The sequence below is a fragment of the Gallinula chloropus genome (genome assembly GCF_964237585.1).
Source record: "Gallinula chloropus genome assembly, chromosome: 3".
In the NCBI taxonomy this organism is placed as follows: Eukaryota; Metazoa; Chordata; class Aves; order Gruiformes; family Rallidae; genus Gallinula; species Gallinula chloropus.
The window spans coordinates 115,754,300-115,768,780 of record NC_140087.1 but is presented as its reverse complement, the minus strand read 5'-3'; the positions used below and the strand labels follow the sequence as shown (position 1 = coordinate 115,768,780).

Sequence of the window (14,481 nt, the reverse complement as noted above, 5' to 3'; positions counted from 1 at the left end):
ATTAACACTTGTGTAAAATCTGTCTTGAAGACCAACGCACAGCTCCTGAAGCACTAAGCCTCAAGCACAAAAGAACCTTTGTCCAAACAAATTCAGACACATATGAGTGCCAATAAAACTCACCTATGTGCAAGTATTAACATCTGGGCTTAAGAACAGCCAGGGTGAATGCACAAGGGGAAGGAGACCTTTCAAATATTTGGTAATGTGTATCGAAGCATTTCATACCTCTTCTTACGACTGCAAGGGTGCTGTGGGCACTATGTCTCTGCTTGTAAATAAGACAGGTCAAGGCTTATAAATAAGGCAGGTCAAGGCTTGTTCTCTGACCCTCAGGGCAATGCACACAGTGCAGCTTGTGTCCATATGGCAATTACACTTTCTCCCTCGCACTCTCCCCCACACCATGGCTTCATTCACACCGCTTACTCCGAAGAGCCTGGATGAGGGCAGGAAGCAAAGCCAGGAAAAGAGCACAGGAGCAGATTCTGTAATGCAAACACCATGGAAAGAAAACTAATTTTTGCTTTCCCCACAGTTAATGCTGTTGCGCTATAAACTGATCCTAGCAGCATATTCCTACTTGGCACCTATTTGTACGCAGTATCATCTACTCTTCCTGGCTGGATTTCACTTATTATTGTTGATAAATAATCTGATTCCTGTGTTTTAATCCACAAAAACGTCATCACAAACCAGGATTTACCAAATCTGCAAATAAAATCTGTGTTTTGGCTTTCTACTGTACAGCTATTCAGAAAGGTGTGGGAACACCAACACTCATTCTACACAGTATTCCCCTGTCCTGGGAAGGGTGTTTTGGAGAGGGAGCACTTCATGTGCCTCTAACATCAAAATCAAAATGCAGTACTCTGAAAGATGTGCTGTTTGCCTTGGAGTATTAGAGTCAAATGCCATGCAGTCTGAGAAACAAGACCTGCTTCTCATGAAATGAGGACAGAAAAATGAGCAGTAGCCTTCAGTGTGACCACCACATGTTCTTTCATTTCATTTATGGCTTGCATTCACTGGAGGATTAATTTGCTCTTAAACCAAACCCTCCCTATTCAGAGGCTCCACATCAGCAGCATCTTGGAAAGAGCAGTGTCTCTCAGGACCTTCTCATTATCAGACTACAGAAACACACTGTGCTATTAGGGCAGGAACTAAAGTAGCTGGAAAAGTGTTTAGAGTGTAGTTATGAATGATCCATTTTTCACTGTGAAAGGATACGTCGAGTGGGGTTTTGTGGAGGTCAGTCCTAGATCCGGATCTTATGAAAATATTTTCATTTTCCTGGACATAGAGTACCTGGATGATGACCAGGATGCTGGAATTTAGATAATGTTTATTACATTTGCAGATGATACCAAGCTAGGACGGACTGCAATAAAGGGAGATGGAGAGAATTCAACGTGATCTTGATCATGGGGTTAGAACTATAAACAAACCCAAGATACCACAGTCAGCCAGGAACAATCTACTAGGTAAATACAGGATGAAAACCAGCTTTCCACATAAGTGGATGTGCAGATCATAAAGGTGAACATCAACCAGTGATGTCAAGTGGACCTCAGACCAGAAGATCTAAACCTTTTCCTTTTGCTCTAGATCTCAGCTAGTGCTTGGTCTGGGGCTCCTGGTTGCAAGTGAAACATGGGCCTCCAGGTGGGAGTCCAGAGGAAAGAAAAACAATTTAGGCAATGCTGATCCTGTCACCAGAAACAGCAGAAAACTGAAAAGGAACCCGGGGGACGTGAAAACAGGCTTCAAAATTATAAAGGTTGATAGCAGAAAGAAATAAGCTGTTTTCTGTGTTCATTGGGAAATACGGGAAGTAATGGGTTAAGAGGAAATGCACCAGGAAAATTTTAGTTAGTCACTAGGAGAACACTTCTACTGGAAAGGAAAGCATAACAAGGCATGCCAGGAGAGTCTCCCCTGCTTGAATATCTGTCAGGAGTGGCCAGTGTCCATCCTGTGTGGTGACAGGAGCTCTTGAAAGGAGCTTACAGTTGCACAACTCAAGAGTGAAGCAGTTACCTCTCCATGAGTACAAGAAGATCCAAACAGAGCCAGCCTGTGTTAGCAGCTTCAAATTGCCTGCTGGCCACAGACATTATTACACATCATTCTTGGTTTCCCAGTCATTTTTGCCCAGATCACCAGAGCCTTCCTGACCTAATCCAGACTAACTCAGTCCTAGTTGTTTGCTTGGTCAGCAAATCCCCTTACCTGTATATGACAACTGAGCTCAGATCATCTCTGTTCTCCAAGGTGGCAGTGGTAAGGTCTATATAAAATCATCCAGGCATTGGGCTGCCAGCTAACCAGGAGCTCTTACTGAAGCACTTTTGAACCTTATAAGGGTAGCAGAAAAGCATATAAGCATATAAACTAGTAGAGCAGATAAAAACCCAAATCTGTGCAGCGTGAGCTAAATAAAAGGCAAACCTTTAGATCACCTCTGCAGCTCAGCTACAGCAGCCAAAGATCCAGTGAGCAAAGGACTGGAAGAGGTGATTTGGGTTTTCAAGTCCTCACAGACATGATGAAGGGTGTACTGGAAACTTAGTCCCAATGGGTTTCCCTCACACTGCCCCATGCAGCCAACCATAACCAGGAAAGAGAATGTTTCAAACCCACAGCATGACAGAAAAAAAAAAGCAAGAGACCAAAAGCACTCTCCAAACTTGATTGGAGATTTTAGGGTCCTGCATGTGCAGATGGGTGTAGGAAATGTCTTCCCATGCCCAAAACTGCCCGAGCACAATCAGACCTCCCAGCCCCTGAACCTGAGAAATACAAAACATCCACAGGTCACCTCTGCATTATTACAAGTCCAATCCCTTCTCTTCCATAACTTACCTATGATTGGGATTCAACACAATAAACTTCTTAGCATCTCCCACTTGTGAGGCAGTTAAGTTTACTATTTTCAAGCAGCCTAAAAGTCAGCAGGTTCACAGCCCTGAAGGAAGAAGGTATTTCTATTTACCTTTTGCACATCTGCCTTGGAACAACCAACTGCCACTTCTTGGTAAGAGCAGTGACCACCACCCCTACCCACCTCCACGTCTTCACCCCGTCTTTGGAGCTGCTCAGCCTGTGTTTTCCTCTCTGCTTTTTGTTTCTGAGAAGCACATCTCAGAAGGGTTGCATCCTGCCTTGCCCCACGCCTGCCCAATGCCCACCCAGTGTGTTTTATGAAGCAGAGCATGATTTCCATGGGACTTTCCACATTGCAACATTTATAAATCATCTTCTAAGTGTTGCAGAGGGCCCAAGCCTGAAGCAACCGAGCATCCAGCGAGTGACCAGCAGTGACCTGATTCTGGCAGTCAGCAATGTTGTTCCAGCAGTGGATGTTGCTTGGCACCTAACCCAAATAAATGCATCATCCTGGCAAAGCAAAGAGAAAAGATGCAGACAAAGTAGCCTTTCTCTGCACTCACTGTAACACAGAGGAGAGCACCAGAGCTGTGAACACTGGTGTGAAGGGCTTTGCTGGCGTTACCACATCAGTCATAGCAAAGAACAAGCCGTAAGGTTGGTCCCAGCTGTATAGAAGAAGGAAAACCCTGGAGCAGCAGCTTGAGTTCTACTTGCTTTTCCTTCTCACTCATTTTATTTCTCACCCTGGGCATACCACTTAAGGTAAGATTCATGACACAGCAACCAAACCAGGAACACAAATTTCACTTCAGGGAGAAGGAAAGTGCTTAACATTCACAAAATGAGGCACAGGGAAAAAAACCCAACCAAACTGATTTCCTGCTGAGGCACCTCACTAAATCTCTTCACACCTAGACTGACCTCAACATTTAGGGTTGGCATCCTCTGCGCATGCACAGGAACACCACCAGCTCAGTGAAGGAGCCCTGAAGGACCCATCTCCTCCCATGGTCTCTTGCCAGTGTGACAGTCCCAGCTTTGGCACAAAGCCCAGCAGTCACAGCCACTCTCCATTAAAAAAGTGCAGACAGCAGCCACCTTCTCCATCCTTGCCAGTGGAGCTCAGGAAGCAAGAAATACACTTCCAAACCCCAGCTGAGCATCAGGTGGGCTGAAGGAACCAGAGAGTGTCACTGAAGGAGTTACCTTCTCCTCCCAGGGAAGCTGAGGAGCTGCACAGCCCGGAGCCCAAAAGCCACAGAGCAGAGCCTTGCTGTGAAGCCTCACCACCACATGGGCAGGTGTGAGGAAGGTGAGGAAGGGCTGTGTTCCTTACAGCAGCCCTGATGGTCCATAATACTACTGCTCTTTGTTCAGAAGCAGCAGCAATAGAAGCCTGGCCAGCCCAGCTGTCTAGGACTTGATTAACTTAAAGGTCTTTTCCAACCTTGTGATTCTGTGTGATTCTGTAAAGAGGGACACAAATATTTCCTTACTTCAGTCATCAGCCACACAAGACAAACACCTACTGAGTGCCCCAAGTGGTCCCTGGTCAAGGAGGCAGAAGAACTGCTGGCAGTATGGTGCTTGGCTCCTGCAGCCTTCAAGCTGGGACTGGGACAATTGGTGTCTGGTCCTGATTCCTGGCTGATGCACACCAGCACCTAAGTGCTGATCATACTTTACATCTCTCCTGGCCTCAGTTCTCCATACAGCATCTCCCAGCACCCTGTGGGGTACTGAAGAACAGAATCATAGAATCACTAAATAATTTGGTCTGGAAGGGATCTCAAATATCATCTAGTTCCACCACCTGCCATGGGCAGAGACACCCTCCACTAGCCCAAGGTGCACAAAGCCCCATCCAACCTGGCCTTGAACACTGCCAGGGAGGGATCAGCCACAATCTCTCTAGGCAACATGTTCCAGTGCCTCACCACCCTTACAGTAAGTAATTTTTTCCTAACATATTATCTAAATTTCCCCTCTTTTAGTTTAAACACATTACCCCTTGTCCTATCACTATACTTCTGAATAAAGTCCAACTTTTCCTGTAGCCCCTCCAGGTACTGGAAGGCTGCAATATGGTCCCCCTGGAGCCTTCTCCAGGCTGAACAAGCCCAACTCTCTCAGCCCATCTTCATAACTGTTCATAACATCTGCCTTCTAAGACAACACTGTTAGATAAGAACATTTAAATATTTTCATAAATTATTTAGCTTGCTTTTAGGAGCTACTCAAGCAAAGCTTTTGGGGACCTGTAAGATGCTCTCACAGATAGGCACAGCCTTTTCCACTGCAGGCACTACAAGAGGAATTGAGTAACAACGTATCCATAGTCCCCTGGACTTCAAAAAGAACCAAATCTCTATCCATCCTCTTTAGGTTACAAGCTGGAGGACTGTTCACAGCAGGAGTCCAAGTGCATCCAGAGAAGAGGAGCTACAAGCTGCTGCCTTGTCCCGCTCCCAAGACCGTGTCACTCTGTCACTGCCCCCTACTGTAGTGTTTTTATGGGTTTCTTGCTTTTCCTTTCTGCTCTCTTTCATGCCCCCCTTCCTGAGCTTAATCAAAGTTGCACTTCCCCACTCCTCATTCTCTCCAGCCCCTTGCATTCCTGGAAGGAAAACAAGGACAGGCCGAGCTGGCTGGCCATAAAAAGCTGTTCTCACAGCGAAAGCAGTGATTTCCCATAAAACTTAAGCAGTCTCTGGCTGCACTGCTCATGCTTTGCTTCCCTGCTTCAGGGCACATCCACAGAGATACAGCTGCCTCAGATGGGTGACATAAATAATAAAGCATCATTCTCAGTAACGAAGCAATTTCAGCTTTGCCAAAAAAGTAGCTGATAAACCCATTCAAGCTACTACACACTTAGAAATATGTTGATCTTTGGAACTGCCCTCCCCTCAGAGCTGGTGATTGAACCAATCCCAGGTTTGATTTTTCTCTTAGTTGACTTGTTTACTGCCAAATTCTACCCCCCTGAAAAAAAATAAATTGAAAAAATGCACTTTTCAAATGTGATTTATGAAGTGCCTCTAAGGAAGCACATGCACACACACACAGAACCACACAGGGCTGTGGTTCCAGCTGCACGGGAAAAGTGGCTACAGGAACTCTCACTGCATAATAAACAGTACCTGAGCAAGCCCTTTTCTTTGTCTCTGTAGGCTTGGGGCTGGAATTTCAGGGGTGGCATAACTGCATCACTTCATTAGCCGCCTTCAGGTAGTGAAATGATGCTTTTTGTATTTCATTTTGAAAAAAATCCCATAAACACAGACAAACACACACACCCAGGGCAACTACCAGCCCTTGGTAGTTCAAGCTAGACCATCCCTGCCCATCCAAATAATTTAACAGCCCTATACTTAAAGTTTTTTTCAAATATCTCTTCCTGTCATCCAAGAGGAAAGCTGTTTAATTTTAAAGGGCAGAAGGAAAGCATATTAATCTCCAACCCATGTTTGGTTAATGAGAGTGCTGTGTACTCTGTCCCAAAGCAGTAGTCATCATCCAAGACACTCTCACAGCTATTTGCAGAGCAGCAGCTCTTGCATCACTCTTGTAAACGCAACGTGTAAGCCACTGAGAAGCAGAACAGGGGTTTCAGCAGGGACCAGAGGTCATTTGCTGTAGCTTTCATGCTCTGAGTGGGTAAATGTGAGCGAAAAAGCATTTCCAGTCCCAAAACACCAAGCCTGGTCCAACAAAGGTGATGTGTGCAGGGTGACAGTGACCTGCGGCCCCTGCTCAGCTCTGAGGAGCTCAAAATCACATCTCTGGAGGTCCCTGCTCTGAGCTTTGCCCTGGCTCCTGCTCTTTTCCCCAGGCCTGTGGAAGTTCAGATATTTTTAGCTGTTTGCCATGAGTGAAGGAATGTCTTTTCCTAAGTTACCTCATTCATAAGGGCAGCTCCGCCAAGACAAACAGGTCCTAAGTGTGATTACACGGGCTCCAGCCAGGGGAGAGAGCTCACACCACATTAATGTGCATGCTCAAATCCTAAGTACCTGGAATTATTAGTATTTATGGTCCATGAAATTACGTTTCTGACTTCCTCACCTGGCCACACAGATAGGAGAGGGAGGGAATTTCAGACCTTACGTGGCTGAACACCTCTGACTGTGAGAAGCAGCCCTGCGGTCATTGTGGGGTGCTCCCCAAACTGGGGCCTTTTCAGGAATAGCTGCCAAAAGGAAAGCCAGCAGCCAAAAACAACTGTTATTTCTCACCTGGGGAAATCTGTGCTACCCCAGGCTTGCTTTACTAATCACACAGTCACCTCTGTATGCCTTTACTCGCATCTCACCAGAGCCATCCCATAAGTGGACAGCAATTAACACCCTCCCCAGAAAAGGGACCAAGGACTCAATGAATAACCCCTATATAAAACTATTGTGCCTCAAACAACAGCTAATTAACTTGCAAAAACACCATCTATGCTGTAAAAACAGGTACCTTTCACAAGTGTGAAACCTAAACTTTGGAAGTTAATTGACTCACCCAAGGCCACCATGGAAAATCAGTGTCAGAGTAAATTCAGAATAAACTAAACTAAAGCTGCTTCTTTGCTCTGCCCCACAAATACCTATATGATCCCAGGCCTGAAGGACCTATATGCTGGGGGAATAGTGCTTCTCTGCTTCATAGAGCTTTCAACAAACCCCTTCAAGTTGTCCAGAGACAATTTTACCTGCAGATACCACAAAAACTCTGACGGTATCTACTTGGACTCTTGGGCTTCAACACTCCAGCTGTGCCAGAAGGGGAAATATAGATATTAAAAACCTTACCTATCCAACATTTAATCTGTCTATCTACGTATCTATCTACCTAAAAAAAATTAGCAAACCCTCAGAAACTTAAGAAAAACTAGCCCAGATCCACAGGCAGAAATTTTCTCTTCCACCACCACCAAATAAATATTGAATGGGGGTTCCTGATCCATAGGGAATTAGTACATGAAACATGGGACAATGTTAACATGCAGCCCTTCAAAGCCCTGCTTTATCACTTTTGGACAGTGCCCCTGAATTACCGAGACACCCCTGCCACAACCTTCGAGCTGCTCCACACTGCATGTGTTATTGCGCTTTGGCACTTGCTGGCTTTTCATTAATGTAAATTGTAATACAGGTAATGATGGGCAAAGAGACAATTACATCCAGCCCCTCAAAAGGGATGTGGGGTTTGTCATGGGTTGTCTTGTGCACAGCATCTGTCATCCTCTCAGCGGTGACAAACTCAGGACCAACAACAACAACAAAAAGGTTTAATCCCGTTCCAGGGTGTTCTTGTCTGCAAAGTCCTCTTTATGAAAGACAGATGTGAACCTGCCAGCTCAGTCACATGCAGAAAGCCCCAGTAAATGCAGGAATGAATGTTCTTGCATACAGAATTGGCAAGAAATAACAGGGGGATTCAAACAATGAAAGAAGTAAATCATTTCAATATGACAGGTTGGGTTTGAAAACGATTTCAGGCCACAGACATGGAAATCAAAGACCATCATCTCTGGCAATCCCAAAGGAAAACAAACCTTTCCTTCCCCCAGAAAGTAAAGTTATAAAGCCAAGGTGAAGTGAATTGAGGCTGAGGAAGGGAACGATCTCTATTCAGTGAGGCACATTGCAATAATCAGAGCGCACACGTTACCGGAGACATAATTTAAAGCAGAGATCAAATTCTACAAAGCAAGACCAAAAAAAAAAGGTAAAGTAATAGTAAAGGAATGCTATGAGCAACAGGAAACCCAGCACTGACAGGGCCTTACTGAACACTACACAAACCATGCAGCGCAGCAGAGCACCTGAGCAGACCCCTTCATATCACACAAATATCCCTGGCCAGACTGTGTGCATGATTTTTCTTTGCTTTTTATTAGCAAAGATCAAAATCCAGCATCTAATGAAAGCTCTAAATCCCTCTAACCAGCAGGAATAAGAAAGATGCCAGGCTTATTTCCGGGATTAAGACAAAACCACGGAGAATTTGGGTAGGTCTGAGTCTTACCTGGCAGCAAAGTGTGGCAGCACTACATCTGTTCCCCCCATCAAAGAAAATGCCCGAGGCTGCTTTTAGGGTGATATCGACAGTTTCCAGAATTTAAAAAAAAGAATTAAAATCACAACTGTTTGGAAATCCAGAGTTTCCAGCTAAAATCAGCGAGGTGACAAACGGCAGCTTAGCAAAGCTCAGTCCATTGCTGGATGCCACAGACACCACAGGCACACCACCCCTCCCCGAATCACTCATCGACAGAGGGGAAACTCTAAAAAATGTATGTGCAGGTGGTGACAAGCCTGAAAAATGAACAGGGATGGAGAACTCTGGGCCAAAAGCAATACTCTCTTAATCTGCCAAATGTCACATCCCTGCTCACCAGCTCTGCAAAGACAGGAGATACTGGTTGTGTTAATTCTCAGCCTTCGTGTACTGTCTATATATTTTTTTTACCAATTTGAAAACACATCATGGAATCATAGAATCATAGAGTGTATTAGGTTGGAAGGGACCCTTAGAGGTCATCTAGTCCAACCCCCCTGCAGTGAGCTCTGTGACATCTTCACTAGATCAGATCACTCAGAGCCCCATCAAGCCTGACCTGGAATATCTCCAGGGATGGGGCCTCCATCACCTCTCTGGGCAACCTGTGCCAGCAATCTACCACCCTCATAGTGAAGAACTTCTTCCTAATGTCTAATCTAAACCTGCCCTGCTCTAGTTTAAACCCATTACCCCTTGTCCTAGCACTCCATGCCCTTACAAATAGTCCTTCCCCAGCTTTCCTGTAGCCCCTTCAGGTATTGGAAGGCTGCTATAAGGTGTCCCCTTGAGACTTCTCCAGGCTGAACAAGTCCAACTCAATTCTCCTCTCAAACAAATTATTACTTCAATCACTTTCTGGTAAGCTTCTTTCATTTCATGTCAAAGTCTTCCCAAGCTTCCTTTCTAATCAAAATAACAGCAATTCATTTAGAAAGCTTGAAATGTAGATGAGTTAAGGCCATTTACTTTTCTACCTGGCTCGCAAACCAACCAGCTTTGACTCTTGCATGCCCTTGGGAAATCAGGATGACATATTAGTGAGGGATAGTGTGATTAATAAAAAAAAAAAGCATTGTTTGCTATTCATCTACCACCTCAAAGCTGTTTCAGGGCAATGTGTCACTTCCACACGTGCCTCCTTTGTGTCAACGTTCACAGCTGGGAGCACGTAATTTCTTCGGTATCCCAGTTGCTCTTTTCTCCAGAAAGATGCCAAACCATTTTTGCAAGCTATGGGGATGACCTCAGAAGTTTCTAATCACAAGTGTTTCTTTCTGCTGGGGGTGACTGCAAGTGATGACTCAAACTATGTGAGTCCTGCTCCAATACAAGAGCCTAAAAATGCAGCCGCTGCTGCTTGGAACGCAGCCACTGCTTAGCAGAGCAGAAACACACCGTGTGCTCCTGGGAAAGGCGAGAGGGGCCCATTTGTGTAGCACATGAAAGGTTGGGCAAGGCTGGGGGATTTGCACAGACGTAAGGCTTGGGCATCAGTGCAGTGCTGACTCATGCAGTGACCCCCTCGCAGCCCTTCCCAAACACCTTCTTCCTCCTTTAACCCCTACACATCCCACTGTTGAGGCAAGAAAATCCCAGGCCTGACTTGCTGCAACACTAGAGTCTCTAAATATAGTGTTAAGTTGCTTTTTTCCAGCCAAGACCATGCATAAAAACATTACCTGTCCTCCCTCTTCGACCCAGGGGAGTCCCACATGCGCCTGCATGTTGCTACTAGCTGAGGAGAAAAGCACACACAGTTTAACATCATTCCTCTCCTTCCATAGTCCTTGTTCATCTGCTCTCACTCTCTCATAATTATCACTGTGAAATCAAGTTATATATCTGAAAATATATATCAACTGCCTGACATTTAAAAATCTATTTACAGCGCTTGTCTTCTCATTACCTTGTCTACTTTACAACCTTGATTTTATTGAAATGCCATTTTGGGATATTGATTTCACTTGAATTGCAAATAAAAGTAGGCTTTCTTGAAGAAAATTAAATATATATTTCATAGCCAACAGACAGGAAAATCTCTCTGAATCGCTCTTGTGTAGAGAAATAATCAGCCCATTTCAGAGGGCTGTGTAACGTTGTGTAACTTAGGAGACCAAAGGCTAAGTGCTAGTGTGCTGAGGAGAGAGAGGGTTCAAAACCTGCTCACAGTCCAGCATCATCAGACCCATTTATTCAGTCTGTGTTTTGGTTGTGGAGATGAAAGGCTCTGCAGCAAAACTTGGCATTTAACTTTTTCTTCTCTCTACTGCACGTACCACAGTGTCACCAGCTCTGCAGGTCTCTCCACTAAGCTTTTGGTAAAAGGTGGGTAAGTGGGACTGGATCTTCTCCACCAGATGGAGAAGGTAAGTGATACTGGATACTTCTTCACCAGATGGAGAAGGTAAGTGATACTGGATCATTTTGTACATACGTTTGGCTTGTTCAGCCAAGAGAAGGCTCCAGGTAAGTAAAGTGACCCTTTATCTGAAGAGGAAGAAGGTGTCATAGCACCATAGAACTGTTTTGGATGTAAAAGACCTTTAAGATCATCAAGTCCAACCATTAACCTAGCAGTGCCAAGTCCAACCACTAAACCATGGCTCTAAGCACCACGTGTACACGTCTTCTAAATACCTCTGGGGATGATGACTTGACTACTTCCATGGGCAGCCTGTTGCAATGATTGACAACCTTTTGGGTGAAGAAATTTTTCCTAATATCCAATCTAAACCTCCCCTTGCACAACTTGAGGCTATTTCCTCTTGTCCTATCTCCTATTACCTGGAAGACAAGCAAACACCCACCTTACTACAAGCTCCTTTCAGATACCTGCAGAGAGTGATAAGGTCTCCCTTCAGCCTCCTTTTCTCGAGGCTAAACAACCCCAGTTCCCTCAGCCACTCCTCATCAGACTTGTGCTTTGGATCCTTCACCAGCTTTGTTGCTCTTCTCTGGACATGCTCCAGCACATCACTATTATTCCAAAGGATTCGAAGGATTATGTTCACAGCAGGGCTGCCACTAGATATTGATCCACCCTTCTACCAGAGGGAAGCCCTAGAAACCTCTGTGCAACATTGTCCAAGTGCCTTCCCACCCTATCCAGGGGCTTACTGTGATTGCTAAACCCTGAGCAGCACTCATTGCCCTACCACAGGAGGAAGTACCAAAAGTGTCTCAAGAAAAGAGCTTTGCAGGCCCTTATGGGGGTCTGTTTATGGAGTGTCCAGCTGTGAATCTTCATACCAACTAAAAGAACTGGAGGCATGTTGAACCAAGATATGCAACCAAAACAATTTGAAGTGAAGCAGTGAGGTGGAAACTTCCCCTCCGGTTTCTCCCAAAGGAGATCACTATCAGCCACCCAGCTACCTCTGATAAGGGCTGTTTCTGCAATGTTAGCAGCTGCTCATCCATTATCAGTCTTTATCAGTTGGCCAGTAATACAGACAGATTTGGGGTTTCTCATGGAGCGAATTACTAATTATTCAGTCATGGCAGGCAGATGTTGGAGTGGGAATGTACTGACCCACAGAGCACTGGAAATACCTGCAGGTGGGTGCAGAAAGACTGTCCCTCTAACCATGGCTGACAAGATCCCTCTCCAACACTGCCTTAATTCAGCAAAACAACCAGAAAACAGACCTCTAAACCTGCAAACTAATACATTCTGAGCAACCATCTCCACTTCAGTTGCAAAACAGGAGTGTCACAAGACTATGCTGCACTTTAGGCTGAGGACACAAGCATGGGTTCAAACCTTCATCCCCTGCCCACACATGATGGTAACAACCTAAACCTGAGAGGAGCACCCTCCTAGATCTGCTGCAATGAGCCAGTCAGGACAAGTCTTAGTCTGAAGCCACCTGTAACACGACTAGACCTGCATGCTTCTTCCCAGGAGCCAAGGAGGGAGGAAGACTCCAGAAAGTCTCCTTTGCCTCAGTGTCACAGCTCAGCCAATCCCAGCACGTGCTTCCCACTATCATATGGGAATCAAAGACCTCCTCAAGCAGGCATCAGCCTCAGTCACATCTCGGAGCACTTACCTACCTCCTAGCCAGCATGCACGCCCAAAGTGAGTCATGGCAGAGTGTCTGCACAGAGACAGAAGACACTTAGCCAAAGCTCAGCCCTTGACAGTAACACACAAGATAAGCAGAGCAGCGGTGCCTGCGCCAGCTGTTTCTTCTGTGTCTTGGCTCCAGACAAGAGAGACTTCTCACAGACATGCAAAAATGTTCACTTTGGTGTCTCTGCTGAAACTAGAGTGAGGCCTCATTTATTGCAAGTGGTGAGGAGGTACCTGATACAGCTACCATCTACTGCAGTGCCCAAACAACTTGCAAACTCCAAAACCACTGCTCTTCACAACCTCATGATGAAGCAGAGCACTGTTCTGAGACTCATCTCACAAAACTCGCCTGAGACATCACCCACATTGGCAGCCTATGGCAGCCCAAGGACCTGGGCATGTATCACCAACAGGTCTAGCACCACCAAAGAAGTATATGGAAAGAGCGTTCCCATGCAGACTTTGAGTTGAAAAAACAAACAAACAAATCCCTTGGAACAGTTGCAGAAAGAAACAGCCCCCAGAAAACTTAAGGTCAGAGTTTCAGACTCAGGGGAGTCTTCTACATCTGAAAAAAATGGGATAACTGGAAATAAGGAAGCAATCCAAAGTTGCCATGAAATGGTCTCTGCAACTTGCTGCAAAGCTGACAGTCATCTGTATCTCTTCATGCTATTCCTACTTTTTATGCTTAGCAATAAAAATAAATAGCTTTAGTTAGCTGTGTCCTGAAAGAACAGCCATCATGTGGCAAGTCCCCCAAGGGACTTTCAGTTGGGACTGAAACTGGGCCCTAGAAAGCCCAAAAGGACAACAACTTAGGCAGCAGAACAAGCTGTCCCTTTTATCCCACAAACAGAGCATATCCATGGGACTCAGGGCTGCAGTGACAAAACGGCTCCATCAGACCCAACCTGAGGAGAATCAAGCTCAGCAGAGTGAAACTCACAGCTCCAGCGGATGGGACGGCACATTCCAGGACAATATAGCTCTGGGAGACCTTATGGCTTTGCATCTCTCCCCTACGGTGGGTGGGCTGGAGCTATCAGCTCCAGCCAAATCTCCAGCTCAATGTCTTACTAAAGTAAATCCCTACATAACACGAGTGACCCGTTGTGGCAGATGTCCCTTGCTGCTTAGGGGAGAGGCAAGGGAAGCTTCTGGGGAGAAGGGACCTCCAGATGCAAAATTTGGTGATAAGGAGTGATGTCCCACTGTTTCAAGAGCACCTATGTTATCCAATGGGCCAAACACCAACGGGAGGAGAATTCTGACCTTTTTTAAGTAGTTATTAATGTCACCGTTGAAGTAAACCAGCAGCTGTCAAAAAGATATTTAAGATACTTTCCCTCTTAAATTTACTATACAAAACGACAGCTATTAGCCAAAGCTGCCTTTGAAGTGATGGCTAGGGTATGTATGTGAATCTTGGTCTACACATCAGGGGGATCAGG

At 45.4% G+C, this 14,481-nt stretch overlaps 1 protein-coding gene across 2 annotated transcripts in view; it reads right to left on the bottom strand.

The window, feature by feature from the left end:
- LOC311190055 (protein eva-1 homolog C-like) overlaps positions 1-14,481 on the bottom strand; it is a gene marked incomplete at both ends in the record, with an annotated part of 212,226 nt that overhangs the window by 40,066 nt on the left and 157,679 nt on the right. The window lies entirely within an intron of this gene.